Here is a 17,978-nt window from a genome sequence, read left to right on the forward strand (position 1 = left end):
CCTGGGTCTCCTGCATTGCAGGCAGATTCTTTACCCACTGAGCCATCAGGTTGCAGGGGGTTGCGGGGGCGCGGATGAGCAGTGTGTTCCAGTTAGAAAATATAGGTATATTTGATTGATAATGGTCTAGAGAACAAAAAATACTTTTGCACAGAGTAGTTTAATTCTGCAAAATTACATAGGTATTTTGAGAGAGGTATCTACTGAGAGTTCCAGAAAAACATCTACTTCTGCTTTTTTGACTATGCCAAATCCTTTGACTGTGTGGATCACAGCAAACTGGAAAATTCTTCAAGAGATGGGAATACCAAATCACCTGAGCTGCCTCCTGAGAAATCTGTATGCAGGTCAAGAAGCAACAGTTAGAAGTGGACATGGAACAACAGACTGGTTCCAAATCGGGAAAGGAGTATGTCAAGGCTGTATATTGTCACCCTGCTTATTTAACTTATATGCAGAGTACATCATATGAAATACTGGGCTGGAGGAAGCACAAGCTGGAATCAAGATTGCTGGAAGAAATATTAATCACCTCAGATGTACAGATGACACCCTTACGGCAGAAAGTGAAGAAGAACTAAAGAGCCTCTTGATGAAAGTCTGTTGATGAAAGAGGAGAGTGAAAAAGTTGACTTAAAGTTCAGCATTCAGAAAACTAAGATCATGGCATCTGGTCCCATCACTTCATGGCAAATAGATGGGAAACAGTAGAAACAGTGACAGACTTTATTTTGGGGGGCTCTAAAATCACTGCAGATGGTGACTGCAGCCCTGAAATTAAAAGACACTTGCTCCTTGGAAGAAAAGTTATGACCAACCTAGATGGCTTATTAAAAAGTAGAGATACTACTTTGCCAACAAAAGTCTGTCTAGTCAAAGCTATGGTTTTTCCAGTAGTTATGTATGGATGTGAGATTTGGATTATAAAGCTGAGTGCTGAAGAATTGATGCTTTTGAACTGTGGTGTTGGAGAAGATTCTTGAGTCCATTGGACTGCAAGGAGATGAAACCAGTCCATCCTAAAGGAAATCAGTCCTGAAGATTCATTGGAAGGACTGATGCTGAGCTGAAACTCCAATACTTTGGCCACCTGATGTGCAAAGCTGACTCATTTGAAGAGACCCTGATGCTGGGAAAGGTTGAAGGCGGGAGGAGAAGGAGATGAAAGAGGATGAGATGGTTGGATGTCATCACCGAGTCAATGGACATGGGTTTGGGTAGACTGCGGGAGTTGGTGATGGAGAGGGAGGCCTGGCGTGCTGCAGACCATGGGGTTGCAAAGAGTCGGACATGACTGAGCGACTGAACTGCACTGAACCATGGTGATACAAGATGTTAACATTTAAAGAAAGCTGAGTGACAGTCATGGAGGAACTCAACACTTTTTGTAACTTTTCTATAAATCTAAACTTATTCAAAAATTAAAACTTTATTTAAAAAATGCAAAGGCAGTAGCTCAGAAGGTAGAAAAGCTGATATAACAGAAAATATCAGTCATGATTACTTTTCTTTGCCACTCACCCACAGATACAATTTTATTAGCAAGACACTGGTACACAGTGAATGGCACCAGCATCTCTCACATTTTTAATGTGATTTTTCTTTTCAGAAAGCACTGTGATTTTAGTTTGAAACAAAACTAAGAAATGGGTTCCTCTTTGTCATTTATTCTTACTGTCTTTTGATGGTCATGGCATAAAGAATTTTAGCCCAGGAATGCATCTTTTCTTTAGGTAAGCTATAAACTTGCTAAAAATACAGTTTTTAAAATTATTTACTAAAATGGTTTCTTTTTCAGTAATTTTTTACTGAAATAATAATGTAATTGTATTTACATTAGACCAGAAGGTTCTTTTACTTCTGAGGAGTAGATACTGCGCATTTTAAGGCCAATCATTGCCATTCTTTGTTAGAGAATTTAACTTCCAAGAAACTTCTCTAAGTGACATTTTTTTTTCACTTAGAAAAATATTAGATTTGGAATTACATTTCTATTTGAATCCTAACATACCACTTCTGAGATATGTGACCTGGGACAGATCTTTTAACCTTTCTGAGCTTCAGTTTAACTCATGAGTGTGATGGTATAAAGGCTATTGCCACCCCTGAGTTTACATAGTCTGTTTAGTGAACTGTAAAGCATTTGGCTAAAGTATTTGAGTAGGCATGGGGTGTTGGTATTTTTGTACATTTGTGCCAGACTAGAGATTTACTAAAGTAACATTTACTGTGTTTAAATGTGCTCTCTACAGTAAGCATGCAAATTACCATGCACTCTGATTAAGAAATCTCTGGAGGGCTTCAAGAAGAGTCACTGGTGGGTCACCTTCCCTATTATACTGTTGTCTTGTGTGTTTTTAGGATATGGAATTGGTGTTTAAACAGTATATAAAGCTTGACATACAATTCCTCAGCTAAATAATAGATGTAGGCTACAATTAAACTCATCAGAGTTGGAAAGGGTCTTGTAGGTCATCTAGTTCATATTTACCCTTTGTCCTCTGCTCTTAAAAAGCCAGATTAGAACTTCCCTAGTGGTCTAGCGGTTAAGACTGTGAGCCTCCACTGCAGAGTCTTCAGGTTTGATCCCTGGTCAAACCTCACATGCCACGGGATATGGTCAAAAAAATTAAAAAAAAAAAGAAAAGCCAGATTATTTTAGGGAACAATGGAGGGAGTTAGCTAGGATTGGTGTGTTTGTTTTAGAACTGCTACTATTGGATTTAAAAAAAAATGTATACAAGGTGACATAAAATTGCTAGTACTTCATTAAGTCTGAAGATGGCGAGTAATTTGCTCTGATTGCATTGCACACTGTAGACTGTTTTGGTTATTTGTGAAAATATTCATCTTTACCTTTCATACTGCCTCATCTCTCAGACTATTGGGTCTGAGCCGGTGTTTTGAATTTAAGTTCCAGCTTCATCACTTACTGGTTGTATAACCTTAGGTACATAGTTTAGCCTCTCGTCTATTTTTTATTCTTTACAATAGGAGTAAAAAATATCTTATCAAGTGATTTTTTTATGAGGATTAATTTATGAGAATATATAAAGTGCTTTACATAGATCTGTTACGATACATTCATTAAATAAATGGTCCATGCTATTACCTGTCCTACTAATTATGACATTGTCCTGCTTACCCAGTGGGATTGGTAACTAGTTTACCTTGCATGCATGCTAAGTCACTTCAGTCGTGTCCGACTCTTTTCAACTGTATGAAGTGTAGCCCACCAGGCCCCTCTGTCCATGGGATTCTCCAGGCAAGAATACTGAATGAAGTGGGTTGCCATGCCCTCCTCCAGGGGATCTTCCCAACAAAGGGACTGAGCCCATATCTCTGTGTCTCCTGCATTGGCAGGTGGGTTCTTTACCACTAGCACCACCTGGGAAGCCCAACTAGTTTATCTTGCATTACTCTGTTTTTAAAAACTGCTTTATCATGACATAATTCATATGCAGTTTAGAGTTTTTTTTAGTATATTCAATGAGTCAAATACCCATCAAAGATTGAGGGCAGTAGGAGAAGAGGGCAACAAAGGATGAGATGGTTGGATGGTGTCACCGACTCAATGGACATGAGTTTGAGCAAACTCAGGGAGATAGTGAAGGACAGGGAAGCCTGGCTTGCTGTAGTCCATGGGGTCTCAAAGAGTCAGATATAACTTAGTGACTCAACACCACCACCACAATTTAATTTTAGAATTTTTGTCTCCCCTTTTAAACAAACCAATTAGCAGTCACTCCTTATTTCCTTGCCCTGTAGTTTCTTGCAACTGCTGACTTATTTTTGCCTCTGAAATTTGCTATTCTGGACATTTCATGTCAGTGGGGTCATACAAGATTTAGCCTTTTGTGTCTGACTTCTTTCACTTGGCATGATGTTTCAAGGTTTGGACTTCTGATATATATCAATACTTCATTTTTATTGCCAAAAGGATGTTATGATGCATGTAGTATGTAATAAAATGGAATAATATTCCATTGTATAGTTATACCATGTTCTATTCAGTCATCAGTTGAGGACATTTGGGTTATTTCCAATTTTTGGCCATTATGAATAATGCTGTTAGAGACATTCATGTATGTTTTCTGTGGACATCATGTTTTCGTTTTGGGTAGATACCAAAGAGTAGAATTGTTGAGTTATATGATAACCCTGTTTAACTTTTTGAGGAGCTACGGAACTGTTTTCTAAATTGGATGCACCATTTTACATTCCCACTATCAATGTTGCTGTTCAGCCGCCCAGTTGTGTCTGACTCGGCGACCCCGTGGACTGCAGCACATCAGTCCTCCCTGTCCTGCACCATCTCCCAGAGTTGGCTCAAGTTTGTGTTCATTGCACTGGTAATGCCATCCAGCCATCTCATCCTCTGACACCCTCTTTTACTTCTGCCCTCAATCTTTCCCAGTATTAGGGACTTTTCCAATGAGTCATCTGTTTGCATCAGATGACCAAAATACTGGAGCTTCAGCTTCAGCATCAGTCCTTCCAATGAATATTCAAAGTTGATCTCCCTTTAGATTGATTCGTTTGATCTCCTTGCTTTCCAAGGGACTTTCAGGAGTTTTCTCCAGCACCACAGTTCGAAGGCATCAATTCTTTGGTGTCTGCCTTTATGGTCCAGCTCTTACAACCATATCTGACCACTGGGAAGACCATAGCCTTGACTATACAGACCTTTGTTGACAGAGTAATGTCTCTGCTTTGCAATGCACTGCCTAGGTTTGTCATCGCTTTCCTGCCAAGAAGCAGTCATCTTCTGATTTCATGGCTGCAGTCACCGTCTGCAGTGATCTTGGAGCCCAAGAAGAGGAAATCTGTCACTCCTTTCACTTTTTCCCCTTCTATTTGCCATGCAGTAATGGGGCTCCGGGAGATGGTGATGGACAGGGAGGCCTGGCGTGCTGCGATTCATGGTGTCGCAAAGAGTCGGACATGACTGAGCGACTGAACTGAACTGAATGGGGCTGAGTGCCATGGTCTTAGTTTTTTTAATATTTAGTCTTAGCTCTTTCACTCTCCTCCTTCACCCTCATCAAGAGGCTCTTTAGTTCCTCTTTGCTTTCTGCCATTAGAGTGGTGTCATCCACATATCTGAGGTTGTTGATGTTTCTCCCGCCTATCTTGATTCTGGCTTGTAACTCGTCCAGCGGGGCATTTCTCATGATGGACTCAGCATATAGGTTAAACAAACAGGGTGACAGCAGACAGCTGTACTGCAGTGTATAAGGGTCCTAATCCTTCCATATCCTCTCTAACACTTGTTAGTGTCTGTCTTATCACAGCCATCCAAGTGGGTGAGAAGTGATAGCTCATTATAGTTTCAAATTGCATTTCCCTAATGAATAATGATACTGGACTTCTTTTGTGTGTCCTACTTGGGGAAATGTCTGTTCAAATCCTTGACCCATTTTTCAGTGGGTAGTCTTTTTATTATTGAATTTTAAGAGTTCTTTATGTATTCTGGAGTATGAAGTGGCAACCCACTCCAGTATTCTTGCCTGGAAATTTTTGTGGACAGAGAAGCCTGGTGGGCTACAGTCCATGGGATTGCGAAGAGTCAGATACCATACCACTACCACCACCGTATGTATTCTGTATACAAGTTGCTTGTAAGTTACCTGATTTGAGTATGTTTTCTCCCATGTTGTAAGTTATGTTTTCTTGATAGTATTATGTGTACTTTGGCCCACTCTTGTATCTTCCTGCCTACTGATTCAGTAGGTCCCATTGATTCTGTTTTCCATATTCATTGTTACTTTCATTGCCTCAAACCTAGACCATATTTACTGAAATCTTAGAATTGGCCTTTACTTTAGGCTTGCTCCTGCTTTAAGTCCATCTGTAAATTATCCTTTCTGAACATTTTTCACAGCATGTCACACAAAAGTTTTCAGTGCTGCCCCCAGTGCCCCATTTAAAGCTCAGACTCAGCCTTTAGCAGGGTAGTGCCAGTCATTCTTTTCAGATTTATCTCTCACTACCCCTGTCACTTGTAGAAGGAAGCACAGGCAGTGATGCCCATGCCGCCAGAGGTGGTCTTGAATGGAAGAAAGCTTTTAAGAGGGTCTTCTGGTGGTAATTTTACCATAAAATAAGTTCTTGCCCTCAGTGTGATGGTACCAGTAACTCAGTTTCTTCAGTGTGTCACACTCATAATACACTCAACCTACAAGAAATTAAAGCAAAATGCTGTCTGGTTTATAATTTTTCTTTTCTGTGTTAATAAGTGAGGAGTTATGTTTTTTCTTTGTCCATTTTTGATACTGTGGTTTTATAAAAAATACCAAGTTTTCTTATATCTTTGTTCCCTTTCCCCTTTCTTCCTCCTCTGAAACAGTTTATATAACATAGGAATTCGTTTTAAAGAATTTTCCCATAAAATATACTGGGCCTGGTGAGCTTTGGGCAGTCATTTGAATATGCTTTGTCATTTCTCCACAGTTACTTATCTCTTTAGGTGTGTCTATTCTTCTATGAAGTTGTTTTTTTTTTTTTTAATCAATGTGACATTGAAATTTATTAGGGGAAAATTGTCTTCTGTTTTAAAAAGTTTCTGTCGTGTGATTATATTTTGTTTCATTTCTTATTCCTAATTTTCTGAATTTGACATTGCTGGTTTTACATTATTTGTTGTTATTGCTCAGTCGCTAAGCTTTTCTTCTGCATTGTTAATTCTGTTGTTATACCCAGCCAGTGTTTGTTTGTCTTTTAATTTATAGTTCAATTTTGGAGTTCCTGTGTGTTTGTTAGTTTTCCTGTGTACCTACCATGCTTAATTTTTGTGAACATATGAAATGTAGAATTTTCTACCAGTTGTAGAAGTCTGTCATTTCTGGGTCTGTTTCTGTTGATCAATTTTTTTTCTCTCTCTCCTTATTATGAATTATATTTTCCTTCTTTGCATGCCAGGTGATTTTTTTTTTTTTAATTGGATGCCATACACAAATTTTACCTTAGTGGGTTCTGGATTTTTTGTGTTGTATAAATATCCTTAAGCTTTGTTCTGAAACACATTTAAGTTACTAGGAAATATTTTGATCCTTTTGAGGCTTGTTTTTAGACTTTATTTAATGGAACCAGAATTGCATTTTGTCTGAAGCTAATTTGTTCCCACTGTTGAGGCAAGATTCTCCTAAATACTCAAGGTTTTACACTCGGAAGTTTTCTTCTATTAGCTACTTTGATTATTCCTTCTGCTCCATTCATTTTGTTCTTTCTTTCAAGGACTTTTAACTAGCCATATGTTGGAACTATATTCTCTGTTCTCCTGTTCTGTTATCTTCTACCTTGCTGTTATCCTATTTTTATCCTCCTCCTGCATAAACATTCCTCAGAGTGCTTCCACATTATTGATTCCATTTTTCTACTGCTTACCGCCTATTTAAATTTCTGCTCTCTTTTAGTTTCCTTATATCTTGTTCTTTTTGCATCATTCTACTGTTTTATCTTCCCTAAATTTTCATTCACAGAAATCACATTTTCACGCTTGTGGAAAACATCAGTTTAAAAAGGTATTCTAAACTGTACTCTTTGTTTACACTTTACTGTTTTCTTCTTTTTGGTTATTGTAGAATCTATTTACAGAATAAAACAGTGTTGGGAAACATTTTGTTCAGGTCTGAAAGTTTCCCCCCTTTTGGATAGATCATTTTGGATAGATCACTTTATACCTGAATGCTGTTATAGTCAACTGTTAGCTCTTTTGCTGGAGGATGGGTTGATGATATTGACATCAGTGTTATAACGAGTTAAAAAAAAAAACAAAAAACTAGGTTGAGACATTGTTAGGCAAACTTGAGCTCCATGCAATTTGTTCTGTGTTGGTGAAATTGTTTTACCAGGGGCCAACTTGTGTTTCTTTGGTCTAGCTGACAAAGGATGGGCTATGTCTTTGCTTCCTTCCTGGGGCTACTAATGAGGCCCACCCTTTCATATCAAGTCTTTAAAAATTTTCTGCTGAGGCAGTGTGCAACCTTTGGTACCCAGTGCAGCCATCTCTGAATGTTGCCAGAATGCAGGACCTTTCCTGTGGTCTGCCCTCTTTAACTGTGGGCCTTCCTGATGAACAGGTACCTGCTGGTCCTCTGTCAGGATTACTGCTGCCAGAATTGCCTGGTGTAGCAAGGGGAGTTGCCAGGGCAGGGTCTCCCTTTAGCCTGGCCCCATCTCCACTAGATCCTTAATTAAAATTTGTTGCATAAAGACAACTCTGATCCCTGCTTTTCAGGCTAATCTTTTTGTTTCTTATATTTTTTGGTTTGGATGTAGTAGATGGAAAGAATTATATGCTGCTTGCAAGTCTTCCTTTTAGCCTGGTGACCACCAAAATGTATAGTGACGATATATAACTTTAGAATACACCAGGTTCCCTCCTCTGAATTCCTCATGATTTGTAATCCTCTTACGGTGCTTATATCAGGCTTTGCATTGAGTAACAGGATTATATGCATGGGGTTTTTTGCATGTTTTTTTTAATCCCCCTACCAGATCATAAACTCTGGACAGTGACATTCCTTCATCGTCTTAGAAATCCCCCTCGTACTTTGCACATAGTGTTTTATGTTGTGGGGCGCTTGAAAATGTTCTTTTGCGGTGAGTTAATTACTTCTGTGAAACTCTTAACAATTGAAATGGCAACTACTATTATATAGACCTCAGTTGCCTGTGAGTTTGTAAATATTATTTGCTTCTGTGCTGTCATGTCCAACTCTTTGCGACCCCATGGACTGTAGCCTGCGAGGCTCCTCTGTCCGTGAAATTTTCTAGCAAGAATCCTGGAGCAGGTTGCTGTCTTGTACTCCAAGGGATCTTCCTTACCTGAGGATCAAACCCATGTCTTTGGCGTATCCTTCATTAGTAGGTGGATTCTTTACCACTGCGCTACCTGGAAAGTCCAGTATTGCTTATATAACAGGGAAACCTGTAGGAGAGATTTAGACTTTGCATGTTACAAGATAGGAGAATATGTAGAAGTGCCAGAATCATTCAAATTTAAGGGTAGAGGTCAAATACTTATTAAATTACAAAGATTATTACCATCTCGACAGAGTTAAAAAATAAAGTTACATGACCTTTTTCCAATTGTTTTTTAGTATGTGGTAAAAAATACATGTTATTCAATTTGCTACTTTAACCATTTTCAGGTTACTTATATTCCAGTATTGTGCCTGACGTGACTTATATTCTAGTATTATACAGTCAGCACCACTTTCTAGTTCCAAAATATTTTCATCACCCCGAATAGAAACTCTATCCATTAAGCAATAACCCCCCATTCCTTATTCACCCAAACCCGTGACAACCTCTAATCTACTTTCTCTGTATTTGTCTCTTCTAGATACTTCACAAAAGTAGAATTATACAACATTTGTACTTTGTTTCTGGCTTACCCTAACGTTTAGTATGTTTTAGTGTAATGTTTTCAGTGTTCATCCATGTTGTAGCATATATCAACTTCATTCCTTTCTGTTTGTGTTCTGTGTGTCTTCTCAATATAATTGACTTATAATGTTGAAGTCCTCTGTTTCCTTATAGAGCTTTTGTCCTGTTTTTCTAGATGCGTTGAAGTCTCCCCCTGTTAGTGTACATCTGTATGTTTCTCTCTTGAGTTCTGTTCATTTCTGCTTCATATAGATTTCTTTTGTTAGGTGCGTATATGTTTTTGTCATACATTCTTGAAAGTGAAACTTTTATCAGTGTATAATATCCATCTTCTTGTAACCTTTTTGACTTAAAATCTATTTTGTCTGATAGTGTTAATAATGTAGTCACCCCCCTCTCTTTCGGTTTCTCTTTGCGTTAGTCACCTTTTCCATTATTTTACTTTGAACATCTTTGTGCCTCTGTAACTGAAGTGAGTCTCTTATAAACAGGGTATAGACCGTGTTTTTTAACCTATTCTCCAAGTCTCTTGCCTTTTAACTGGAGAGCTTAATCTACTTCATTTGAAAAAAATTACTGATAAAGATGGATTTATCTCTGCTGTTTATTTCTAGCTATTTTCTGTGTATCTTATGTGTTTTTTGTTCCCCTTATTGCCTTTTAGGTTTTTGGTAAACATTTCTTGCATCTTCTCAACCTTTGCCTCCTTTCTTTTTCTGAGATCCTAAATCATATTCACTGTCATTGTTCTGCATTCTTTTTCTGGAAGGTTGCCTATCTCCACTTCTTTTACTTGTTTTTCTGGGATTTTGTCTTGTCCCTACATCTGGGACATAACTTTCTGCTTTTTCATACTGATTAACTTTCTGTAAAGTGGTTTTGTTCTAGTTGTGGGATTGTGGTTCTTGCTTCTTCTGTCTGTCCTCTGATGCAGCAGGGTAAGAGGTTTGTGTAAGCTTCCTGATTGGAGGGACTGGTGGTGGGAAAAACTGGGTCTCCCTCCAGTGGGCAGGACCTTGCTCAGTAAAGCTTTAATCCAGTTATCTGCTGATGGGTGGGGTTGTGCTCTCTCCCTGGTAGTTTTTGGGCCTAAGGCGACCCAGCCCTCTGGGCTCTGGGCTGTATGGTCAGGGTAATGGCAAACTTCCAAAAGAGTTTACGCCAAAGAAGACCTTCCCAGACAGCTGCTGCCGTCCCCCCATCCCTGTGGTGAGCCCCTGCTGACCCACACCTCCCCTGGAGACCCTCCAACACTAGCAGATCGTTTCAGATCAGTTTCCTTGGAGTCACTGCTCCTTTCCTCTGAGGCTTGGTGTACGCAAGGTTTTGTTTGTGCCCTCCAAGACTGGAGTCTGTTTCCCCCAGTCCTGTGGAAGTCTTGTCATCAAATCCTGCTGGCCGTCAAGGTCAGATTCCCTGGGGATCCCCAGTCCCTTTGTCGAGTCCCCAGGCTGGGAAGCCTGACAGTGGGGTTTAGAACCTTCACAACAGTGGAAGAACTTCTTTGGTATTACTGTTCTCCAGTTTGTGGATCACCCACCCAGCAGGTATGGGATTAGATGTTATTGTAATTGTGCCCCTCCTACGGTTTTGCTTCTTTCTCTTTGGACGTGGAGTATCTTTTTTAGTGGGCCCCAGCGTCCTCCTGTCAATGGTTGTTCAACAGCTAGTTGTGATTTTGGTGCTCTTGCAGGAGGAGATGAGTGCACTCCTTCTACTCCACCATCTTGAACCCCCCCTTATTGCCTTTTAATTGAGATTTTTGTTTTATATATTGTTTAGATTCCCTTCTTTCCTTTTTATGTATATTTTTAGTTATTAGTAGTTATCTTGAGGTTTACAATTAACATCTTAAAACTTATAACAAGCTATTATCAGTAGTATATTAAAAAACAGAGATATTACTTTGCCGACAAAGGTCTGTCTAGTTAAAGCTATGGTTTTTCCAGTAGTCATGTATGGATGTGAGAGTTGGACCATAAAGAAAGCTGAGCGCCGAAGAATTGATTCTTTTGAACTGTGGTATTGGAGAAGACTCTTAAGAGTCCCTTGGACTCCAAGGGACTTGGACTGCAAACCAGTCAATCCTAAAGGAAATCTGTCCTGAATATTCACTGGAAGGACTGATGCTGAAGCACCAGTACTTGGGCCACCTGATGTGAAGAACTGACTCATTGGAAAAGACCTTGATGCTGGAAAAGATTGAAGACAGGAGAAGGGGACGACAGAGAATAAGTTGATTGGATGGCATCACCAACTCGATGGACATGAGTTTGAGCAAACTCCGGGAGTTGGTGATGGACAGGGAGGCTTGGCGTGCTGCAGTCCATGGGTTTGCAAAGAGTCGGACACGACTGAGCAGCTGAACGGACTGACTGATCGGTAATATGTGAAAACTCTACTCCTATGCATCTTCATCCCTCCCTCTTCATATTGTTGTTGCCACTGATTACATCTTAATACAGCAGTCCCCAACCTTTTTGGCAGCAGGGACCTTTTTCATGGAAGACAGTTTTTCCACAGAGCAGGGCTGGAGGGGTGGTTTCAGGATGATTCAAGTGCATTACATTTATTGTACACTTTATTTCTAATCCAGTGCCACTTCTGAACTAACAGGAGGTACTGGTCTGCAGCCTGGAGGTTGGGGACCCCTGTCTTAATACATTGTGTGCCCAATAACATAGACTTATTGTTTTATTCATTTGCCTTTTAAATCATTCAGGAAAACGGAGTTGTAAACCAAAAGTGTAATAATATCGGCTCTTACATTTACCTATGCCATTACTTTTACTGGTAGCCTATTCGTTCATATGCTTTGAATTACTATCAAGTGTTCTTTTATCTCAGCCTGAAGGACACCTTTATCATTTATAGAGGAAGCCTACTAGTAGCAAACACCCTTCGCTTTTGTTTATCTGGGAGTGTCGTAATTTCTCTCTCTTTTTAAAAAAATATTTACTTATTTGGCTGTGTCAGGTCTTAGGTGCGGTGTGCAAACTCGTAGTTGCAGTATGTGAACTCTTAGTTGTAGCCTGTAAAATCTAGTTTCCTGACTAAGGATCAAACCCAGGCTGCCTGTGTTGAGAGTGCAGTTTTAGCCGTTGGGTCTCCTTCATTCTTGAAAGGATAGTTTTGCAGATATGAAATTCCTGGTTGACAGATCTTTCTTGTAGCACTTTAAATATGTCGTGTGCTGCCTTCTGAGCACCATGGTTTTTGATTAGCAGTTAGCTGTTAGTCTTACTGAAAGTAAAAGTGTTAGTCACTCAGTTGTGTGTCTGACTCTGTGACCCCATAGGGTGTAGCCTGCCAGGCTCCTCTGTCCATTCAGTTCTCCAAGGCAAGAATACTGTAGTATTGCCATTCCCTTCTCCAGGGGATCTTCCTGACCCAGGGGTTGGAACCCGGGTCTCCTGCGTTGCATGCATATTCTTTACTGTCTGAGATACCAGGGAAGTCCAAGTCTTACCGAGGATCCCTTTTAGGTGATGAGTGGCTTGTTTCTTGCTGCTTTCACGATTCTCCATTGTCTCTTACTTTCCACTGAGAAATGGAATATTTCCCGCCATATCAGTAAACAAGGACGTCATAGTTAATAGCAGTTTCAGCCACCAGGATGGTGAACTGGTGAGCAGTGAGGGAACTCAGGATGTGAAAATGCAGGATACTGGCCCCAGATAGATGGCACGCATATCAGAGGAATGATTTCAGTGAGCCCAGACTCTTTTGTCTTCCCACACATAGAAAAATGCGAAATTCCTTAGCCTGACATATTTGGTTTTCTTTAATTATCAATACTCTTTTGACTTTCCCAAATACCTTTCCTTTGTTGGAAACCTTCCTATATGTCCTCCCTCTCTTGCCTCCTCAGAGCAGTTTCTCAGAGCTATCTGAAACACTGTTTCCAGGGCTGCAGTCCTCATTTTGCCCCAAATAAAACTTAACTTGCAGCTCTCACATTGTGCACAAAGTTTTTTTTCCAACCCCACTATTTGACTTACAATGTATCTTATGTGGATCTCTCTATCTACTTGGAGTTTGTTAAACTTCTTGGATGTGTACCCTTTATGTCTTATCAAATTCAGGAAAATATATCATTTCTATTCTTTTTTCTGCTTCTGAGACTGATTTGCATGTTGGTATATTTGGTTTTCCATAGTACCGCAGATTGTGTTTCTTTTTCTTTGTTCCTAATACTCCTCAGACTGGATATTTCAATTGCTTTACATTTGAGTTTGATGAAGTTTTTTCCTTTTGCCTGCTTAAATCTGCCATTGAACTCCTCTTATGAATTTTTAATTTTAACTTGTATCTGTTTCCTTGGTCTGCCATAATAAAATACCACAGGCCAGGTGGCTTAAGCAATGAGAAGTTATTTTTTTCACAGTGTCAGAGGCTTGAAGTCTGAGAGCAAAATGCTGGCAGATTTGGTTTCTCCTGAGGCCCTTCTCTTTGGCTTGCAAGTGCCCCCTTTTCATTGTGTGTTCACATTGCACACATGCCTGATGTCTCTGTCCAAATTTCATTTCTTTTAAGAACACTAGTCATCTTGGATTAGGTCCCACCCAAACAGCCTCCTTTTAACTTTACCTTTTTAAAGGCCCTAAATCCAAATATAGTCACATTCTGGAGTACTGAGGGCTAGGGCTTTAACATCGGGGAATTGGAAGGATGCAATTTAGCCCATAATGCAGCTGTTAAAATTTCCAGCTCCAGAATTTCTATTTGATTGCTTTTTACAATTTCGATCTCTTTATTGACATTGTTCTCCTGATTTTCTTGAACTCTTTGTCCATAGTTTTCTTTAACAGTTTGAGCAGGTCCACAGCAGTTGACTTTAACAGATCTAACTAGCTCTTAACAATATCTGGTATTCCTCAAGGATAGTTTCTAATTTTTTTTCCCCTGTGAATGTACCTTTTTTTCCTTTTTGTGTGTGTATTTTGTGTATTTCTGTGTAATTTTTGGTTCAGAACTGGATATTTTTAGTATTCTAATGGGATAGCTCTTGAAATCAGATTCTTCCCTTCCTAGGGGATTTTTTTGTTTATTTCTTGTTGATGGCTGCTGGGGTCTATATGGTGGTTTTTTCCAAACTGTTTTGCAAAGTCTGTACTCCTTGTTGCATATAGTCCCTGAAGTTTCTGTTGCTTTAGCTATGTGGTAGGCTGTGTCCTGACAGAGATTTCCTTAAGTGTTTGGGCCCAGGAAATAGCGGGAAAGGTGTGTGTATTTTAAAATCTTATGATGGATGCTACTGGGGAAACCACGCAGCCCGAGACAAAGCTGCATGGATCCGCCAGACTGGCCAAGATGCAAAAACCCCAATTTTTGAAGAACACCGTTCTTCTACCCTGGCATCAGCTAGGCACTCTTGGAAACTGGGCCACTGTCTTACAGATTGTGGCAGGAGGAAATGGCAACTTGCTCCAGTATTCTTGCCTGGAAAATTCCATGGACAGAGGAGCCTGGTGGACTATATACATGGGACCGCAAAGTTGGACACAGCTGAAGCGACAAAGCATGGACACTCACTCTCTTAACAAGGTTTAACAGCCCCTTCTTTGATCAGGCATTGCTGTGGTTGCTGTTAAGTGTCTGATCAGATTCCAGAGTTCTGAAACGGTTGATTTTGATCATCTTAACAGTTTACTGATTGTTTTGGTGGAGGGACTGACACCTAGAGCTTCCTACTCCATTTTCTCTAACATCACTTATGGCATCTTTTTGTAGAACTGTTTTTAAGTCTTATCTCAGTCACATAAAATTTCACAGCAAATATTTTAAATCTTGAGGAAAAGATGAGTTATTCAGTAAGTAGTGTAGGAAAAATAGGCTTGCCATTTTGGAGGGAAAAGGAAAAACTGGATCCTAATCCTCTCCTTATGCCAAAATAAATTCTTTATGTATTAAAGACTTAAATGCCTTTAAAAGAAAAATGGTGCCAGGAATAAAGTCTAAATAATTCTTTTTACTTTTTAAAAATAACCTTGCAGTCAGGAATGCCTTTGTGTGTCTAACACAAAACCCTGGAGCTATAAAAACAAGATTGGATAATTTGCACAAATTTGAAAAGTTAATGTCCTGAATTTACAAAAATTACAAATCAATGAGATGAATTGCTTAATTTATTTGAACACAGAGTATGACTGATAATATATAGGAAAAACAAATGACCAGTAAATGTAAGTAGAATATCAGTCTCGTTCATAATTAATTGAATGTTGATCAGAACAATGACTCATGGATTATTCACTTGAGAAATTTGCAAACTTTTTGTGTTGTTTGATCAAGTTGAGAAATAGACACTGTCATTTATTGTTGGTAAGAATATGACTTGGTGCAACCTTTCTGGAAATTAGTTTTATTGACCCGGGAATTCTACTGGTAGAGATTACCCTATAGATATTTACAAAGATAAACCAAGATAGTCATAATTTCAAAAACCCCAACAATTGAAATTCCATAAGAAGAGAGCTAATTAAATTATCGTTAAGTCCATATAGGAGAAAACTATATAGCCATTAAATAGAATGAAAGTGTTAGTCGCTTAGCTATGTCCCACTCTCTGTGACCCCACAGACTGTAGCCAGCCAGGCTCCTCTGTCCATGGAATTCTCCAGGCAAGAATACTGGAGTGGGTAGTCATTCCCTTCTCCAAGGATCTTCCCAGCTCAGGGATTGAACTGGGTCTCCTGCATTACAGGCAGATTATTTACCGCCTGTGCCATCAGGGAAACCCAGACATGATGAATTCCCTCTTCTTATGCTATTATGGTGTCTTAGTCCATTCAGCCTACTATAACAAAGTGCCATAGACTGGGAGTTCTGGAGGCTTAGAAGACCAGGCTCAAGGTGCCAGCAGGTTTGGCTTCTGGTGAGGGCCTACTCACTAATTTGTAGACAGCCAACTTTTCACTATCTCTTCATATAGCCAAAAGGGACAAGGGAATTCTCTGTTGTCTTTTCATAAGGGCACTAATCCCATTCAGGAGGGCTTGGCCTAATCATCCCCCAGAGCAAACACAATCACACTGGGGGAGGGCGTCAGCGTGCATTTGGAGGACATAATCAGTTTTTAGGGTGTCAGATACTCTGCCAGATACGTTGAGTGACAGAGCTAGGACAGAGTAGAATGTAGATAATGAGCCCATTTGGGTTGGAATTTTTAAATAATATAGATCATTTATTCTGATACATGCACAGAGAAGTTTCTAGAAATATATACAGGAGTTTATAAATCTTGGTTTCTTTTGTGGGGGAGGGGAACTAGGAATAAATGGTGGAGAGATTTTTTTCTTTAACAGCTTTTTGTGTTTTATGCCCTCCCGATTTTTTTCCAAATAGCTAAAACCAAAATTCTGTGGTGATGAGAGTTTACATACCTGTAGTCTGTATGCATTTATGTAGTTAACTGTTCCTTTTGAAATTATAAATAGCTAAATAGTTAATTTTCTGGTCTTTTTGTTGTTTTTTTATCATTATGAAATGTTCTGTGTGTGCTCAGTTGCTCAGTCGTGGCTCTTTACGACCCCACAGACGGTAGCACACCAGGGTCCTCTGTCCGTGGGACTTCTCAGGCAAAAATAGTGGGGTGGATTGCCGTTTCCCTCTCCAGGGGGTCTTCCTGACCCAGGGATCAAACACATGTCTCCTGCATTGGCAGGTGGATTTTTTTTTTTTACCGCTGTGCCACCTGGGAAGCCACTATGAAATGTTCTGAGAGCTCTAAATAATAAATTAATGCTCAATTCTAAAAACACTGCCTTACCTCTTAAAATTAGTCATGACTAATCTGGTATTTTCACATCTCCTTAGAAGATGCAGTGATGTGATAGGAAAAACAGCATAGGCTTTGGAGTCGTAGAAACCTAGATTTCAAATCCCAACATAATAAAAATTAGCTTTAATTTTAGCCTTAGGAAATTTACTTGAAATAGTGAACTTAAGATAACAGCCCTCTGCATTTGCCTGGCGTGCTGTGATTCATGGGGTCGCAAAGAGTCGGACACGACTGAGCGACTGAACTGAACTGAACATTTGTAGATTAGGTGAGAAGGTGTATAGTCCCTCAGTTCAGTTCAGTCAGTCAGTCGTGTCCGACTCTGCAGCCCCATGGACTGCAGCATGCCAGGCCTCCCTGTCCATCACCAACTCCCAGCCATGCTCAAACTCATGTCCATCGAGTTGGTGATGCCATCCAACCATCTCATCTTCTGTCGTCCCCTTTGCCTCTCATCTTAAATCTTTCACAGCATCAGGGTCTTTTCCAGTGAGTCAGTTCTTCTCATCAGGGGGCCGAAGTATTGGAGTTCCAGCTGTATAGTCCCTGGTATATAGTAACTACTCAAAAAACTTTGGAAGTTTCTTCTCTTGGTATCTCTCCCTGTCTCTGAAATGTAACTTTCAACTTTTGTTGGGTTATCTGCTTCCTTTTTCTAGTACTTAGAAAATCTGCTGTTTAGCAATGTTTAGATATGGTATCAGACTCAAGTGACAAATAGCATCAATAAATCTGTTGAGGGACTTCCCTGGTGGTCCAGTGGCTAAGACTCCAGGCTTCCAGTGAGGAGGGCCTGAATTTG

At 39.7% G+C, this 17,978-nt stretch overlaps 1 protein-coding gene across 3 annotated transcripts in view; it reads left to right on the forward strand.

Moving 5' to 3' along the window:
* Nucleotides 1-17,978, forward strand: part of ZBTB43 (zinc finger and BTB domain containing 43) — a 28,804-nt gene that overhangs the window by 4,168 nt on the left and 6,658 nt on the right. The gene's annotated exons all lie outside the window — the stretch shown is intronic.

This window comes from Bos indicus x Bos taurus, chromosome 11, assembly GCF_003369695.1.
Source record: "Bos indicus x Bos taurus breed Angus x Brahman F1 hybrid chromosome 11, Bos_hybrid_MaternalHap_v2.0, whole genome shotgun sequence".
Taxonomy (NCBI): Eukaryota; Metazoa; Chordata; class Mammalia; order Artiodactyla; family Bovidae; genus Bos; species Bos indicus x Bos taurus.